Source organism: Lacerta agilis, chromosome 8, assembly GCF_009819535.1.
Source record: "Lacerta agilis isolate rLacAgi1 chromosome 8, rLacAgi1.pri, whole genome shotgun sequence".
Classification (NCBI taxonomy): Eukaryota; Metazoa; Chordata; class Lepidosauria; order Squamata; family Lacertidae; genus Lacerta; species Lacerta agilis.
The window spans coordinates 39,486,995-39,502,350 of record NC_046319.1 but is presented as its reverse complement, the minus strand read 5'-3'; the positions used below and the strand labels follow the sequence as shown (position 1 = coordinate 39,502,350).

Genomic DNA, 15,356 nt, shown 5'->3' with positions numbered 1-15,356 from the left:
CAAAGAAGTTTTCTGGGGCCTGCTGACATCATCCTCTTCTCTCACTCTAGGCTTGCTTTTATGGGCAGGCACCAAGACTGAGGCACCTTCCTCAGGCTGTCCACGCTAGCAGGTTTGAAACTGCTTGTGTGCAGTGCAGCGGATTGAGTGCTGAATGCGACAGAGCTGTAGATAACGTGAGGAAGCTTTTATTCCTGGCCATGAAAGCAAGCCCAGTGATGGGGCAATAAAGCAGCTAGAAGAAGGGGTGTGTGGAGGCTGGAGAAAGATATTGCACCCTACAATAACTGCATTAGGAAGTCCTGGCAACGTCCTTCTCAGCACAGGGGTAAAGAGGGGAGGGGAACAAAATGAATTGTTTGACTTGAGAGTGCACACACGTGTGCGCACACACATGCACACAGTGTAGTGGAGAATTCTCAAAATAAGCATTGCCAATCAGAAGGTCAGTGGTTCGAATCCCTGCGACGGGGTGACCTCCTGTTGCTTGGTCTCAGCTCCTGCCCACCTAGCAGTTCAAAAGCATGTCAAAGTGCAAGTAGATAAATAGGTACCGCTCCGGTGGGAAGGTAAACACTGTTTCCGTGCGCTGCTCTGGTTCACCAGAAGCGGCTTAGTCATGCTGGCCACATGACCCGGAAGCTGTCTGCGGACAAATGCTGGCTTCCCTCGGCCTATAGATCAAGATGAACGCCGCAACGCCAGAATCGTACGTGACTGGACCTAAGGGTCAGGGGTACCTTTACCTTTACAGTGCTGGAGGTTGATTTTTGTTTTACTTGTATTTCTTGTCATTTTCAACATGGGTGTAACCAGGATTTTTGTTAGGTGGGGCAGAACCTCTGTTTGCTATGTATTTTTATTGTTTTTTTTATTGCTTGGGGGACAGCTTCCCCTCCCTGCCCCCTCCCCTTGGCTACGCCCATGATTTGTAATAACCTGTGGAGTTTATTCTGTTGTCATGGAGACTGGAGTCCTCCATTCCTTTCTGCTGAGTCTCAAAGGAGCAGAGATGACCAAAGCTCTGCTACTGTTGTGATGAGGCAGGGGATGCCCAGTGGTGGAGCCAGCTGTATTCCTTGCTTAGCTTCCAAGGGTAAGGCTCTTAGCCCTCAAGAAGAGGAAGAGAAGATATCCTGGGCAATGCAGCGGGTTCCCCTTTGCCAGCTGAACAAGAAAGAGAAATGAAGCTTGATTTGGTTGTGGTTTCTGCCCTGCAGCTTGCTGGACTTCAGTCTGGATGCAGCCTCTTGCCTCCTCCCCACCACCTTAGGGCTCAGTGGAGCATGACTGTCTGCGTAGCTCCAGCATGGCTGTTTTTAAACGACCAAAATCCATTGGAATCTAAATTCTTGAATGATGCTTTCTCACTTTGTTCAGAATTGGCAGTGATCTGACGGCTGAAACTCCCTGTGCGTCCAGTGACTCCATGGAATCCAGGAGTGGAGCTCTGTGAGCATTGTTGGGCTGTCCTGTCTTGGGGTGTGAGCTGTCCTGGACAGAAATTCCCTTAAGGCAAGAGAGCTTGCCCCTTCACCTCAGGAACTCCAAGAGCCAGGCTGCCAGAAGACCCATCAATGGACCCTCTTCTGTCCAGTCAAAGCCAAGGAGTCTGCCCCCTGTGGATGCTGCTGTCCCTCCTCCCAAGAGGCCTTCTCTGTACATTCCCTTCTTAGGAAGCTGCTTTCAGCCATTCCCATCCAGCTACTTAGCAATAAAGCAGACAGAAATTCAAGTAGTTTCAGGCCTAGCAAAGTGACTTTTACCCATCTGTGCCCCCCCCATTTAGAATACAGCAAGGCAAAAATTGAAACTGCTGTTGGTGAGGTGATAGCAACATGCATATTTGATTTTTATGATGGATGTAAATTGCTGAATAAGGCAATGGTATAAAGGGAGGCTGTGGCTTCCTGCCTGTCATGGGCAGCCAGCAACAGCAGAACAAAAGCTCTGGCCATTAGAAACTCAGCAGAGAGGCACATTATATAAATGACTTTGCCTTCCTCACCTCTCTGCTCCCCACTGGGGCAGATAGGACAGAACTGGGGCACCGGATTCTTGTATGTATTTCCTGTGTGAGTGCCCACCCACCCACCTTTCTTTTTTTTTAGACTGACCCCTGACATGTTGGTTGGGTTGAGTCCAGGGATTGGCCCCACAGCGAGTATGGCAGCTGAACCCAGGATTGCACCAGGTGCCTCTCCAATGGCATAAGGCTCCAAGACTCTGTCTTCCTGGCACTGTCAAAGGCAGGGCTCTGCTAGACAGACAGGAGGGCAGTTAATGTTCTTGTTATGATCCCCAAAAGCGTGTGGTTGCTTCAGTGCAACTGTGAGCAGTTTGGTTGCAATTGAATTTGTAGTTACAGAGCAGTTCTGGGGCACATATCCTTCCTTAGAAAGCCAGTCCCAGGAGAGTTGTGTCCCCTGCAACAGAATGCCACAGATGTGAAAGAGGTAGAGACACAGGAGACACCTGTCATTCTACTGCTTGCCAGAGGAGAATGCTGCTCTTAACCCTGATGGGAACTTTTCTGCCTCCCTGAACTGGTGCCCAGCCCCAAGTTAGGTTGTGCTTTTTTCGCTGCTAAGTAGGTAAACTGAGATGTTGTGTGTAAGAAATGGAAAGTGACAGGATATGACCAAGGCATTGGAAATCAATCCAGACTAAATGCGCTTCTTAACTATAAGTGAATAGTTGAAAACAATCCTCTTTTATAGCCGTGGAGATAAATACTCTGTTTTTATTAGGAAAAAATGGCTTTGGACTGAATAAAGTCATTTGATTAACTAGTCAAAGCAGATGGTTTATTGATGTTTCAGGAAAGAGTTTACAAGGTCTGTTGAAAAAAGAGACCCAGCTATGAATTAACAAATGACCCTGCCGTGGGGGACATTGACAGTTCACTGTAATAGATTTATGGGCTTCAACTTGGTGTTTTGTCCACATCTGGTTTATTATGATAAAATGTTGAGGCTTGACTAACCTATACCCTTCTTGCAATCTACTATATCGACCCTTGAACTCTAGGACTCTGTAGCAAAGCTGGGCATTAAAATCCAAATTTGTCTTAATCCAGCAGGATCAGTTTCTGTGTTGTAGTTTATTTTGAATGTCCATGTACCGGTATATACACACTGCACAGTGGAAGGGTAGATTACATGGGCTTGTGCCCAAGCTATTTATATCTTATGGCAGTGGATTTAGAGTTTAAGAGATGAGATCCCAGATGATTTGTGTGATCTCCAGGAACTCAGCTGTGCCCCTAGAGACCTGGGGCATGGATTTCTTGGAGATTGGCTTTGAGTTTCTCAGCACTGCCACCGATAGACAGCTATTCAAGGCCAGGCAAGAGGCTGAGGGCTGGAGCTCAGGGACAGAGTAGAAGATCCAGGTTGGTCCTCTTCCCTGAAGGAACAGAAAGGGGCTCTTGGGAGCAGTGGCGCACCAGAGTTGATGCTGCAGGCAGGGTAGGACAGCTGTTCTGTTTCCATTGCACCCTCTGCATCTTCCACGACAGATACTCTAGGTATAAGAATGTAAGAACAGTTGTGTGGGATGAGACAAAAGGTCCACCTAGCCAACCACCCTGTTCTGACAGCAACAGCCACCTAGGTGCCTCCAGGCATCTTATGAGCAGCAGGGTTTGAGGGCAAAGCTGTCTTCTTTGCACTGCCAAATCTTTTAGGGCAGGCCTCTTAACTTCTCAGCCCCTCAGTACCAGAAGCAACCATGCCTCAGTATGATGGAGGGGTAAGGCCATGTCACATTGCCACAATAATTCATAACAACTGTACAGCCCCTTGGCTGTGGTGCTGCTACTGCTGCTGCCTATGTGACACACTCCCTTTCTCACCCCCATCCCATTTCATACCCTAAGAGTTGTTTTTTGTTTCCATCTGGGATGGGGCCCAAAGAGGAGAGGAGGCAGGAGCCATGGAAATGGAATATATCTCTCCTGTGGAAAGCTATGAGAGGAGGAAGCCAGCAAGGGACTCGTATGTGTTAATTTGCCCATGTTGTGAGCTCTGCTAACCACTATCTGAATGTAGCTGAAGATGACAAAGTGATGAATGGAAGTCGAAGGCATCTTTTATTGCCTCCACCAGGCTTGTGGGCTATATATGCACTTTCTACTTTTTCATAACAGGTCTGGTGGGCAGTTGGCTGCTGGAATTCCGGGTTGTTCTGCAGCCGCTTCTCTCCTGTAATAAGATCTGCAGAAATAATTTAAAAGAGCTGAAAGGCAATTTAAAGCCCTCTTTCCTCCCTCCCTCGGACCCAACATACAATAGGAGCTCGCCAGGTACCCTCCAGATGAACTAAGCTGCCTCCTAAAATATTTTTTCCCCGTTTCTGTAATTTATTAACTGTCTGCAATTTTATTTACTGGGGGGCTCTGGATTAACTCTGAGAACAGTTGCTGTCCAAGCTTCCCCTCAGTCTCTTTTGTGTCCTTTCTCTCTCCTCTGTACCAGAAGAGTCAGTCGTTATCTAAGCTTCTGCTCTGAAAAAAGTCTTTTTTGTTTCTCATCCTTTGAACCAGCCATGTACAGAGGATTTGATTTCTACCCAGCCCCACTCAATCAACAGCATTTGGCCTTCCTTGGCTTGGTGAGATTCCAGGGGAGCTCATTGCACTACACTGAAGAACATATACAACTCCGGTTCCTTCAGGCCACATGCCAACTGTAGTGCCCTCCAAGCACAGCATCACAGGTTCTGTGGCACAATACAGCTGCAGGTGAGGAAGGGACAGCAGAAGGCAGCTAGGCAGGGAAGACTTGACATTGCTGTCAGGAGGGCCCAGGACCTAGACTATCAGCATGGCAGTAAGCAATGGGTAGCAAATTTAATGCAGAGTTTGCCTATTATGGGATGTAGAGCTGCACATACAAAATGGGTTCCTGCATGTGCTGCTCCTTCAGCTGAAGTGAATAGGTTCAGTGCTGCTCAGCCTGCTTCTGCACTAGGCTTTGGGAACCTTTGGATGCTGCTAAACTACAATTCCTTTCAGCTCCAGCAAGCTTGGCCAATGTCTAGGGATGATGTCAGTTGTAATTCAGCAACATCTGGAGGGCCAGAGTTCTCCCCCACATCTGCTCTACATTGTCCCAGAGCACTAAACCAGCTCTCTCCTGCTAGCTATAGAGATTTAACCTATCAGTAGGGCTGACTAAACTTGTCCGACTACAAATCCCATCATACTTGTTCATTGGTCATGCTTGCTGGGGTTGCTAGTAGCTGGTCATATTGCTGCTGGTGGCTTCTAGTCATGATGACTGTGTCTAGGACCTAGGATCAGAGGTGTGGTGCCTCTGAAGGGCAAGGTCTGAATGCAATATTTTCTCCACCACTTGGTAATCCCAGTGAAAGGCAAACTGCCTCAATTTGTAGAGGAAGAACCTTGTTTTCCTCAATGCTAGTGGCTAGCCTCATCCTATTCCATGGTTCAGGTGGGTAGCTGTGTTGGTCTGACACAATCAAAATAAATAAATAAATAAATAAATTTTAAAAATTGGCCAGTAGCACCTTAGTCTTATCCTATTTTAATGCCATCTGCATTTGCATACATGACTTCACTTGGTAGGAACTCAGTGGGCATGCCAAAGAAATCTCTGGCTGCTTTGCGGTTCCCCAGCTTGGCCACTCTGGGGACACTCTGAGACTGCTGAGCCAGAGGCACCAGTGCAGAGAAAGAAAGCGGGCCCAAGTTTTCCTCCTCTCATACAGTATTTGGATCTTACTTTTGCAGGAGTTTTTTTTTTTTTTTTTTTTTGATTAAATAAATTTGACTGCTGGTGGACTTAGGATGAATAAGAGGAAGCGCCCCCCCCCCGCAACACCCACACCCCGCTGCCCTCATTGGGGCGGGACACCCACTCACATGAAAAGAGGAGGCGGAGTTCCAACCCCGCTGCTAGGCATGGCATCTCAATGGAGCCTCCATGGCCAATGGCAGTCTACTTCCACACAACATTTGCGGCCGGATCATCCTGCCCGCCTGGCGGCGGCTTCACCATACAAGCCCAGCAGGCGCTCGACCAGTGGGACCTGAAGACCCCCAGAAAGGCCCGGGGGTCCGCATCCACGGGCGCCTGCCCGAAGGTACCGGCGCTTCGCAAAGGGCAGAGCAGGCCCTTGGCTTGGGGCGGGGAGGAAGGCCGGTTTGCCACACCGGTCAAATTCTGGCCTGTAAGACAAGGGGGCGTGTCGCCCCATCGCAGTGCCTCTACCGCGCGGTCGCCATGGTGACCGGCGGCCGCTCTCCCGTCTGCCGAGCTTGCCTGCAATACCTCGTTCCTTATTGGCCGAAGGGAGAACCAAAAGCCAATCGCCGAAGCCGCTTTCGGCCTTCCAGGTGCCAGCAAGGTAGAGCGACTCCAGCTCGGAGAGGTCCGTTGCGTGGCTCTCCGCCCCAGGCAGCGGCGATTGGGTTCTGACGGAGGAGAAGGCGGGCCCAGATCCGGCACTCCATCGCCGTTGGCCGAGCGGCGTGCCCATCGTTTAGTGGGCGGGGAGAAGGACTAGCGGCGGCCCCGTTTGAAGCAGGAGATGGAGATGGAGGCACCGGAGCGGGAAGAGGCCTGTGGTGAGGAGGCCGTAGCAGGGAACGCGCCTCTTGCCCCTCAGAGGAAGCCCCTCCCCCAAAGGCATCCCTCGCGGGCCCCTCCCATCCCCCAACCTCGTGTCCACCGGGGAACAAAGGGCGGGGTCTGGAGGAGGAGGCGCCCCCACCCTCGGCTTGCCCCGTCTCCCGGTTCTGATGGCCGCCTTTCTCCCCAGCAGGATGCCTGTGCCGCCCTCCGGCCTCTCGTGCCCTGAAGCGTCTCTTTGGAGAGCTCCGTACCCTCTACCAAGAGCGCCTGCACTGCGTGGGGATCCAGCTGAAGGAGAATCCGGAAGGCGCTCGCAAGGTACCGGTATCTCCCGTCTTTCGCTTAATAGGTCTCCCTTTGTACTAGAAGGTGTTCCCCTGAGCAACATCCTGCCCCTTCCTGTCAGGGTGCTGCACGGTGTATCTGGGCCATCAGCTGCCAGACATGCTCAAGTTGGCACCATTGAGTTCTTGGGTGATCAACCCACTCAGCCTCTTGGCTCTCTTCTTTATGTTTGCATCCAAAATTAGATTGGGGTTGTGCACCTGTGGGAGCAGACTGGGAAATCCACGTGGGCCTGGCATTTTCTTGCTATGTTTTTCACAGCTGCTCTATTTCATGGAGGAAAAATGAGGCCTACAGGTTCACCAGGTGTCCCTGGGGATCAGGGCTAAGGCCCCTTGGAAACTTACCCAGGGTTAGGGTTGAGGGCACGGGAGGGTTGTTCTGCTGATCATGTGCTGTGTGGCTGGAAAGTAAAGGGGCTGTATCTGGATGACTGAATCAAGCCCTCCAAGGAGTCTTGTTTTTGAAGGAGGACAAAGTCCAGAACTGACTGTTTCAAATAATGGATGCAGCTCTGCTCTGGTGCCTTTATGGACTGTTTCTGACAGGCTACTCTGTGTGGTGGAGATGCCCAACAGCACATTGGCTGACAAATGGTATCTGAGTGCAGCAAGCATAATAATAATTGATAATAATTTTCCCCAAGCCATGAGCAACCCTATAGCCAGGCCCCTTGATCCACTTGTTTCAGAAGTTCTGCCACTGAGTGCTGACAGAGCAGCTGGAACTTTCTACAAGAGCTCAGACTTCCTCCTGAGTTGTCTAGCTTGGCACACACAATTACCCAGATGCCATTTTTGGCACATTTTTTTATATATTAGAAAGTGGGAAATGGAAAGAGATAATAAAGGTAGCTATATTTGGTCCATAAGTAAAATTTTATTTGAGCAGCCAAAATGTCACAAAACAACGTGCAAGTTTCCAGGTCTCTAGAACTCTTCTTCAGGCTGGATGCCAAGCAGAACAGGGTGGAGGCAAAGAAAAGCTGGGTTAATGTTGTAGCACTTTTTTTAATAAAATGTTTTTTTTATTAAGTTTTACGTAACAAATTTAAATTTAAACAATTAATTCACCTTCACATTTAGGATTCTCTGAATGTTGTAGCACATTTAGTCAGTCTTATAAAGTGATATTCACAACCTTAAGAAGTAGAATGTAGTATAATGCAAGCCTCAAAAGAGTGCAAAGTTACAACACTTTCATAAGCAATGGAGAAAAAATACAACTAAGGATAGGATTTTTAATACTCCATCATCATTTTAGACAACACATATAGGTATTCATAGCAACTATTAACTACGTAAGAAGAGCAAAAGATCCTGGAACTGACAGCCAGTTCTGCTCTCAGCCTCATTCCACCTCCTGGTGAGGCCTCCATTCTGCAAATAAGGGATTTTTGTATTCTGCATGGGCATGGCTCATGTGCTTCCTCTGCCACTTGTAGGAGTGATAATCACATGGTGAGTTGACTCAAGTGCTGCCTTCACCCCACCAATACAGCTGTAAACAGCTGCCTGCCTTTATGGACTCTGCTCAGCAAAGGAGAGTCAAGAAAGGGTCAATGTCTCTGTCATGTTTATGCCAGTGTGGTCCTGTTGACAAAAGCAAAGTTTAGGTGACATTTATGTGGCAGTGGGCCTAAACTTCTGGCATTGGATGCAGCTGTAGTTAGTGCTAAAAATTGGGTAGTGTGGGTATCTCTGGCAAATACTGTAGTGCTGGCAGTGTGATTGTGCTGGCCTGTAAAGAGAAGGATGTTCCTTGGACAAGGTCATTGTTTCTCTCATCTATCCCCCTTGCATATGAGGTTTTGGAACTTCATGTTGCTGTGTTTTAAGGAAAGGCTTGGTTCCCATTGTAGACTGTTTGTGCTCATGAGTTCTTATGATCTCGCTGAGCATCCAGAATCCCAAGCAGCTCCTGAGCAGAATGCTGGAAGGTGAGGGATCCTAAAGTCTCTGGCTGGGTGACCACTGACATCTGCATATACCTCGAACCCTCTTCATCACTCTTTCTGTGTAAAGTAAAAACCTTATCCTTCTACCTTCTTTTGTTCAGATAGGGAATATTCCTGGCAAATAATGACCAGTGTAGAAACTAACTAGCCCATTTCTGAAAAATAAAGTGGCCTTGTATGAAGGGCATATTATTTGTGTTGGCTCTGGTGGTCTTGGGTTGCAAAAATATTGAAAGGTTTTGCTCTGTGCCTGCATGACAGCCATCAGCCTGTATTGAATTCTACAAATAGCATACGTGAAAGGTCTTGGAGATGGGGAGACTGCCCGTTCCCTCCCCCGCTGGTATTTTTAGCTGGATGAGAGAATTAGAGTGCTGGTGCACTCTTGTCCAGGGTTCCTACTCACCCTTCATTCAAGCAGAGTAAATGCAATCTCCAATACCGTTCTTAAAAAAAATCTCTGAAGAGCCAGAGCACTGGAGGGCTTCAAATGAGCTGTGGAATAGAAGCAGTTCATTAGACACTTAGTTTCTATCTTTGGAAACTAAAAGCCTAGAACAAAACAGGAGGCATTTCATCCTCTGCCAGATCGGATGAGAAAATGTAGAGGGGGGTAGTGGTTGTCAGATGAAAGATAGGGAGGGAGGCAGCATGAAAGTGGAACTACCCCCCATTGAGAGCCAAAACATTGCCACTTTAGAGCAGGGTGTGTTCCTGAGAATGGGGAGCAAAAGCCAGCCCCTGATACACGTGTGCCTTGAATATTTTGGCTTCTGGAAGATCATTTGGGGAGCTGTTGCAGTGATGAAAAAGGGCTGTGCTTAGCTTGCCTGTGTCTTGGGCAGGGGCTCCCTTTTTCCAGGAAGATGCCTCTGCTGTATGGAGGGGTATAACCCTAATGGCTGGTTGTATGCCATTAAAAGGTATTGTACACTCATAAAAGAATGACATTTTGATCAATGCTGTTATAAGAATTACTGTCTTGACACAGGAAAGCTTTCCTGTTGCAAGTTTAAAAATATGCATTTAAAAGCTTTTTATTGAATACCTTTGAAGCATCCCTGAGAAATCAGCCGTTTTGGTGTGAGGTTGCTCTGAAGTGCTCCTTGGTGTAGCCAGGGTGCAAAGCTGCTCTTTGTGATTGGAGAGAAGAAGGGCTGTTGGGCTCAATTATTGCAGAGGCAGAGGGGGAAACTCCTTAGGCACATACCCTTCAAAATCAAAATTTGCTACTTTAAAGAAAAAGAAAAAGCATGTACGTAGTTTTATTTATTTACTTTTGGGCAGTTACTCCACCAGCCCTCTTTTCCACCTTTGGGCCTGGAAACTGATCAAGTCAGAGTGCATTTGCTAAGGTGCGTAGACTCAAGCACCTCTCCATCACATCCTCCTGCTGCTTAATTGTAGATGTCACATGTAGTTTGATCCTTGTTTGTCTTTGCAGGTAAAAGCTTTACCTGTTGAAGGGGTCTTGATTCCAGTTAGCCTCTCAAATGTGTTTGTCAAACCCCTTCACAACTGAGTCATTGCAATAACTATCCTGGTAGTGCTGTGTCAATCCAAGGATTTTGTATTGATGCCTGTTGAGACCCCAGCCCAGAGTATGCAGAGGAACGTACTCCAGAGAGAGAGAGAGAGAGAGAGAGGAATTTGTTCATATTTTTTTTCCAAAATATAGTCCAGCCCCCCACAAGGTCTGAGGGACAGTGGACCAGCCCCCTGCTGAAAAAGTTTGCTGACCCCTGTTGTAGAGGATTTTGTTAAATAGCCTGTTGATGATAGCCCTGTCTAGTGTCCACACATTGTAGGATTCTTATCTGCAGTGTCAATGTACTGCCCCCCCTGCATTTCTAAGCCTAAGCATATAATACTACTTCCATCTAATACTTCTAACTCTGCAAAGTTAGTCTATATCAGGGGTCAGCAAACTTTTTCAGCAGGGGGCCGGTTCACTGTCCCTCAGACCTTGTGGGGGGCAGGACTATATTTTGAAAAAAAAAATGAACAAATTCCTTTCCCCACAAATAACCCAGAGATGCATTTTAAATAAAAGCACACATTCTACTCATGTAAAAACACACTGATTCCCGGAACGTCTGCGGGCCGGATTTAGAAGGCAATTGGGCCACATCTGGCCCCCAGGCCTTAGTTTGGGGACCCCTTGTCTATATAGATAAACTGCTGTGGAGCAGAAGGCAATGAATATTCACAAATTATTTTGGTGAGCAGCAGGATCGAAATGTACTGGATGTCATGAAAACTTTTCATTTCTTGAATTACAGTTTTTATGTAGAAATTTTCTTAACCAGTTTATCTTGGAATCGCTAGAATGTGGAAGGCCCACCAAGGTCTAGCTTGTGTAAGCTGTTTTCTATAGAGACATGTTTATTGGCAAATATTGCTTTTGTCCTCCTCCTTCCAAACCAAGTCTGATCTTGGTGGATTGTTTACTAATGTTGCATGCTGTAGCTACAAGAGGGCTGTAACTTGATGGCAGAGCACACAAAGCTGTGCATGCCAAAGGTTCCAGGTTTCGACCCCAGCAGTATCTCCAGGAAGGACTGGGAAAGACTCCTATCTGAACCTCTGGGAAGCTGCTGCTGGTCACTAGAGAAAATATTGAGCTGGATGGACTGACTCAGAGAAATAGTTTGCTGATATTACAAACTGTTTGACTGAGGGGCCTTGCTTCCTGTGGTGCATACATGTATATTCCTTTTGTTCTGTCAATTTATTTTCAAACTTGTTTTGCAGGCTTTGGACACACTACTAAAACCTGACCAGAGAGGGCAATAGACAAGGAAAATAGAGATCCAGAATACTGGTTGGGTCTCTTTTGAACCTTCTTTTGTGCCTGCATTGGGGCAAAATTCAGCCTCTATTATTTGGTGGAAAGTAACAAGGGCGATGAGGGAAGGCTGGAGCTCAGTGGTAGAGCACACCATTGGTCATGTTGACTGGGGCTGATGGGGAACTGGAGTCCAATAATATCTGCAGAGAGAGGCCACAGGTCTCTCACCCATGGTGTATACCCTGCCTTTCTATCAAACATTTACTATAACCACAAGAAAACAAACAATAAAAAGCCCAGTGATACAATCCCAACAAGATGGAGATACTGTTTGTGGGTGGTTTGCCTGCCCAAGGAAGTGGTGTTCAGCCTGTTCTGGCCTGATCTGTGTGCCTGCTAAATATCAGGAGCGCAGTTAGAACTTGCATATCCAGCTTTGACTCGGGAAGCACAGCTATTCTCAGTAGCTCTTAGTATTTTTCACCAAATTTGGTTTGTGGCCTCCTACAGCCCCTTTTGCACCGGTCCCTCCTGGCTACAGTCATCCAGGCTCTGGAAATCTCAAAACAGTATTATTGTAATGTGTTATTGTTGAGGCTGTCTTTGGAGACAGTTTTGAAACTGGGGCTACTTCAGAATAATACAACTGCTGACCTGGGCTGGGTGACAACATTCTCTCTCTCTCTCCCCCCCCCCCCCAAAAAACCCCACGTTAAGACAGTCCCACTAGCTCTCAGTTAATTACTGAGCTCAATTCAAGGTGCAGGGCCTTTTTTCTTAAATCCAGAAGGCTTCTTCTTATGCTCCTGTGGCTTTGAAATTTCTGAAGAGCTCCATTGTTTGGCCACTGGTGGGCATTCCAGGCTGATTTGATCTTTCCGTAGAAGATTACTTAGATTAATGAGATCAGTCAGGCTCAGAGACTCAGCTGCAGTTGGACTGACGATCAAGCTGGAGGTGTGTTAGCCAGGCATAAAGCTCTGTACTGCCAGCCCATTACTTCCGTTGCCAAGAAGTTGTTGTCTCCTTTACACATGCAGAGTGAAACCTCTGGTTTCTGAAAAGGCAGGCTAGAATAGCATTAGTGCGTTGTCCCACATTCTGCTTGCACAAGTGCCCATAGCTCCAAAGGCTGTCAGCAAGATCTCTGTGCCCTAGTTAGAGAAACTGCAATAAGCCGTACTCTTCTGACACTCTTGGCAAGTGGCTGTCGCAGTCCCTCGTAGTTCAACCTGCAGATGTTTGATGGGCAATGCTGCTTTTGGTTCTTGAGAGATGAGGTCTTGGAGCTCTTGCTCTGGATGTTGCTACTCTTTAATGCTGATGGTTCTGGTGTCTCCCTCTGACCCTCTTCTTTTTTGGCCCTCTTTCTCAGCAGCACATCAGCCTCTGTTCCCTCTCTCTCCCCACTCCCTTGCTCACAACACACAGACTCCCTCTCATGTCCTTTTCTCCTCCTCACTGAATTCATCTTTGGCTTCCTTAGTGAAAACTGTGCTGTTCTTCTCCTGTTTTTAGATTAATCTGCCTCTGTAGTTGGAATTTTGCAGCAGCTCATCCAGTGGCTGGGCTAACAGGATCCAGCATACTTAGTTTTATCTCTCTTCCGTGTGGTGCCAATATCTTGCTTCATAAGTAGATTTCAGAAGCTGGTTGCTCTGTGGACTCTTGCTCAGCCCCCAGTATGCAAAACACTGAAACTATCTGCATCCCTTTCAGTCTAGTTTTGGTCACTGTTGGGTGCTGGGGAAAGGGGGCCCTGCAGATTTTCCAGTTCAGCTTCCTTCTGGATTGGCTGCCTCAGGTCCCTCCCTAATGCACGCCGCCTCTCATTTGCGGGTTTATTTATTTGTTTCATTTTTAGAAGGTATGGGCTGCCCTTCAGTATAATATTTCCAGGATATCTTTTAAAGAAAAAGAAAAAAATACATAAACACCAAAACCATAAAATCAAAGGGCATCTGATAGAAGCAATGTAGAATAGCCACAATGATTTGTTAAAAGATCTACAGAAGCAAATAGATCTCCATCTGGTGCCAAAATGACGTTGAAGTTGGTGTAGAGTGAGCTGCCTTATAGGACAGCGGTGTCACCTCCAAGGAGTCCCTCCCTCTTTGCCCTGTCCTCATCATCCTCTGCATGGAGCCCTTTCTGCCCCGCCCCCTCTTTCTCTTCTGGAGAAAATGGAGCAATTGGAGTGTCTTTATGTAGAATCATGGCTGTACCATTTTAGTTTGTGGGGTGGAGTGCAGAGGTGGATGCTCAGATCTTCAGAGTGCAAAGTTTTTGCCCCACCCCTTGTTGACCGCCCAGTAGCCTGGCTTGGACTTGTCTGTTCTGACAGTCTAGGCTGGGTTTCACATTTGCACCATAATTAGTTAATTATTTTTAATATTTACCAGTATATCCCACCTTTCCTCCAAGGAGCTCCAGGTTACTTAAATAGTTCCCCCTCTTACAACAACTTTGTGCTGCAGGTTAGGCAGTGCATGTGCCAGGATTTGAATTTGGGTCCGTCCAGTCCAAGTCTACTATGTCACATCATAAATTATAGAGTTGGAAGCATCCCTGTTGTTTACGACTTACATATGAGTACTAATGCCTGGGAATTGCTAGGGATTCCCCTTCAGTTTCTTGGAGTTCTGGTTCCATATCCAGCTTGTTCATGGCTGTCATTTGCATGGCAGAAGGATCTACCCCTCCCTCAATTCTTTTGGGGAAGCAGCACAAGTCCAGGAAGAACAGCCCTCTCCATTCCCTCCAGTGTGCTTACTGCAATTCTGGCACTCTTGTTCCCAGACAGTTTCCTTTAACAGTCTGCCCTAACTCTGCAGCTCTGGATTCTATATGGGAGAGGGGGAGGCCTTTCTCTTCCCACCCTCCCACATCCAAAACATCTGGGGACACTTTGCATCTCTTTCCAGAGATTTTGACATGATTATTGTCATAGGGAACCTGAAGCCATGGAAGTTAGCCCCAAAGTTTGCAATACTTAAGGGACTCTTGTGAGTCTTAGTCCTCCGAGCCTGAGGTTTTCCTCCCCACCCCTAAACACACCTCCTTTTAACATCCCTGGGGGCATATGTGGAGTTTCTGCTGAAGCCAAGAGTAGCTTTGCTTTGCATGGGTAATTAACTGGATCATGTAACAGACAAAAAATGTTTTTCCTGTACTGTGGTAATAATAAATCTGTTGCTACTTCTGGCCTGCTGTGTTTTGACCATAGTTGGAGATGTCTAATGACCGAGTGATTTTTCTCCCACAAAGTTCAAATAACAACGAAGAACCTGCTTCATTCCAATAGGACTGCCAGGCAAGAATAAGGAACTGCCAATGCCTCCATAGGATACAAGTGAGGAGCTGCATCTTTTTCTCAGAGTTTGGAACTGTTGAAAGATGTGGCAAAGTTCAGGATTCTCCAGTCCTGCCTAACCTGTGGCAGAGGCTTTGCATAGATTTCCCCATAGGCCAGATTCTCCCCAATGGCAGCTCATGGTGCTCAGGTGCTTCAGCACGCCCTTGCAGATTAAAAAACACACATTTAATATTGTGTTTCTGTCATGGGCCGTCAGTAGCACTGATTGAAGGTTTGGATAAAAAAGTGGCAATGTTGGAGCCTTTTTAGTTTGGAAAAAAGTTTGAGTTAAGGGAAGATATGAAGGAG

General features: G+C 47.2%; 1 protein-coding gene across 1 annotated transcript in view; it reads left to right on the top strand.

The window, feature by feature from the left end:
- Positions 1–6,724: 6,724 nt before the first annotated feature.
- Positions 6,725–15,356, top strand: part of PMFBP1 (polyamine modulated factor 1 binding protein 1) — a 76,244-nt gene continuing 67,612 nt past the window's right edge. The window contains exon 1 of the mRNA XM_033157094.1: positions 6,725–6,917. The gene's annotated coding sequence lies outside the window, so the exon portion shown is untranslated. The remainder of the gene's footprint in view (positions 6,918–15,356) is intronic.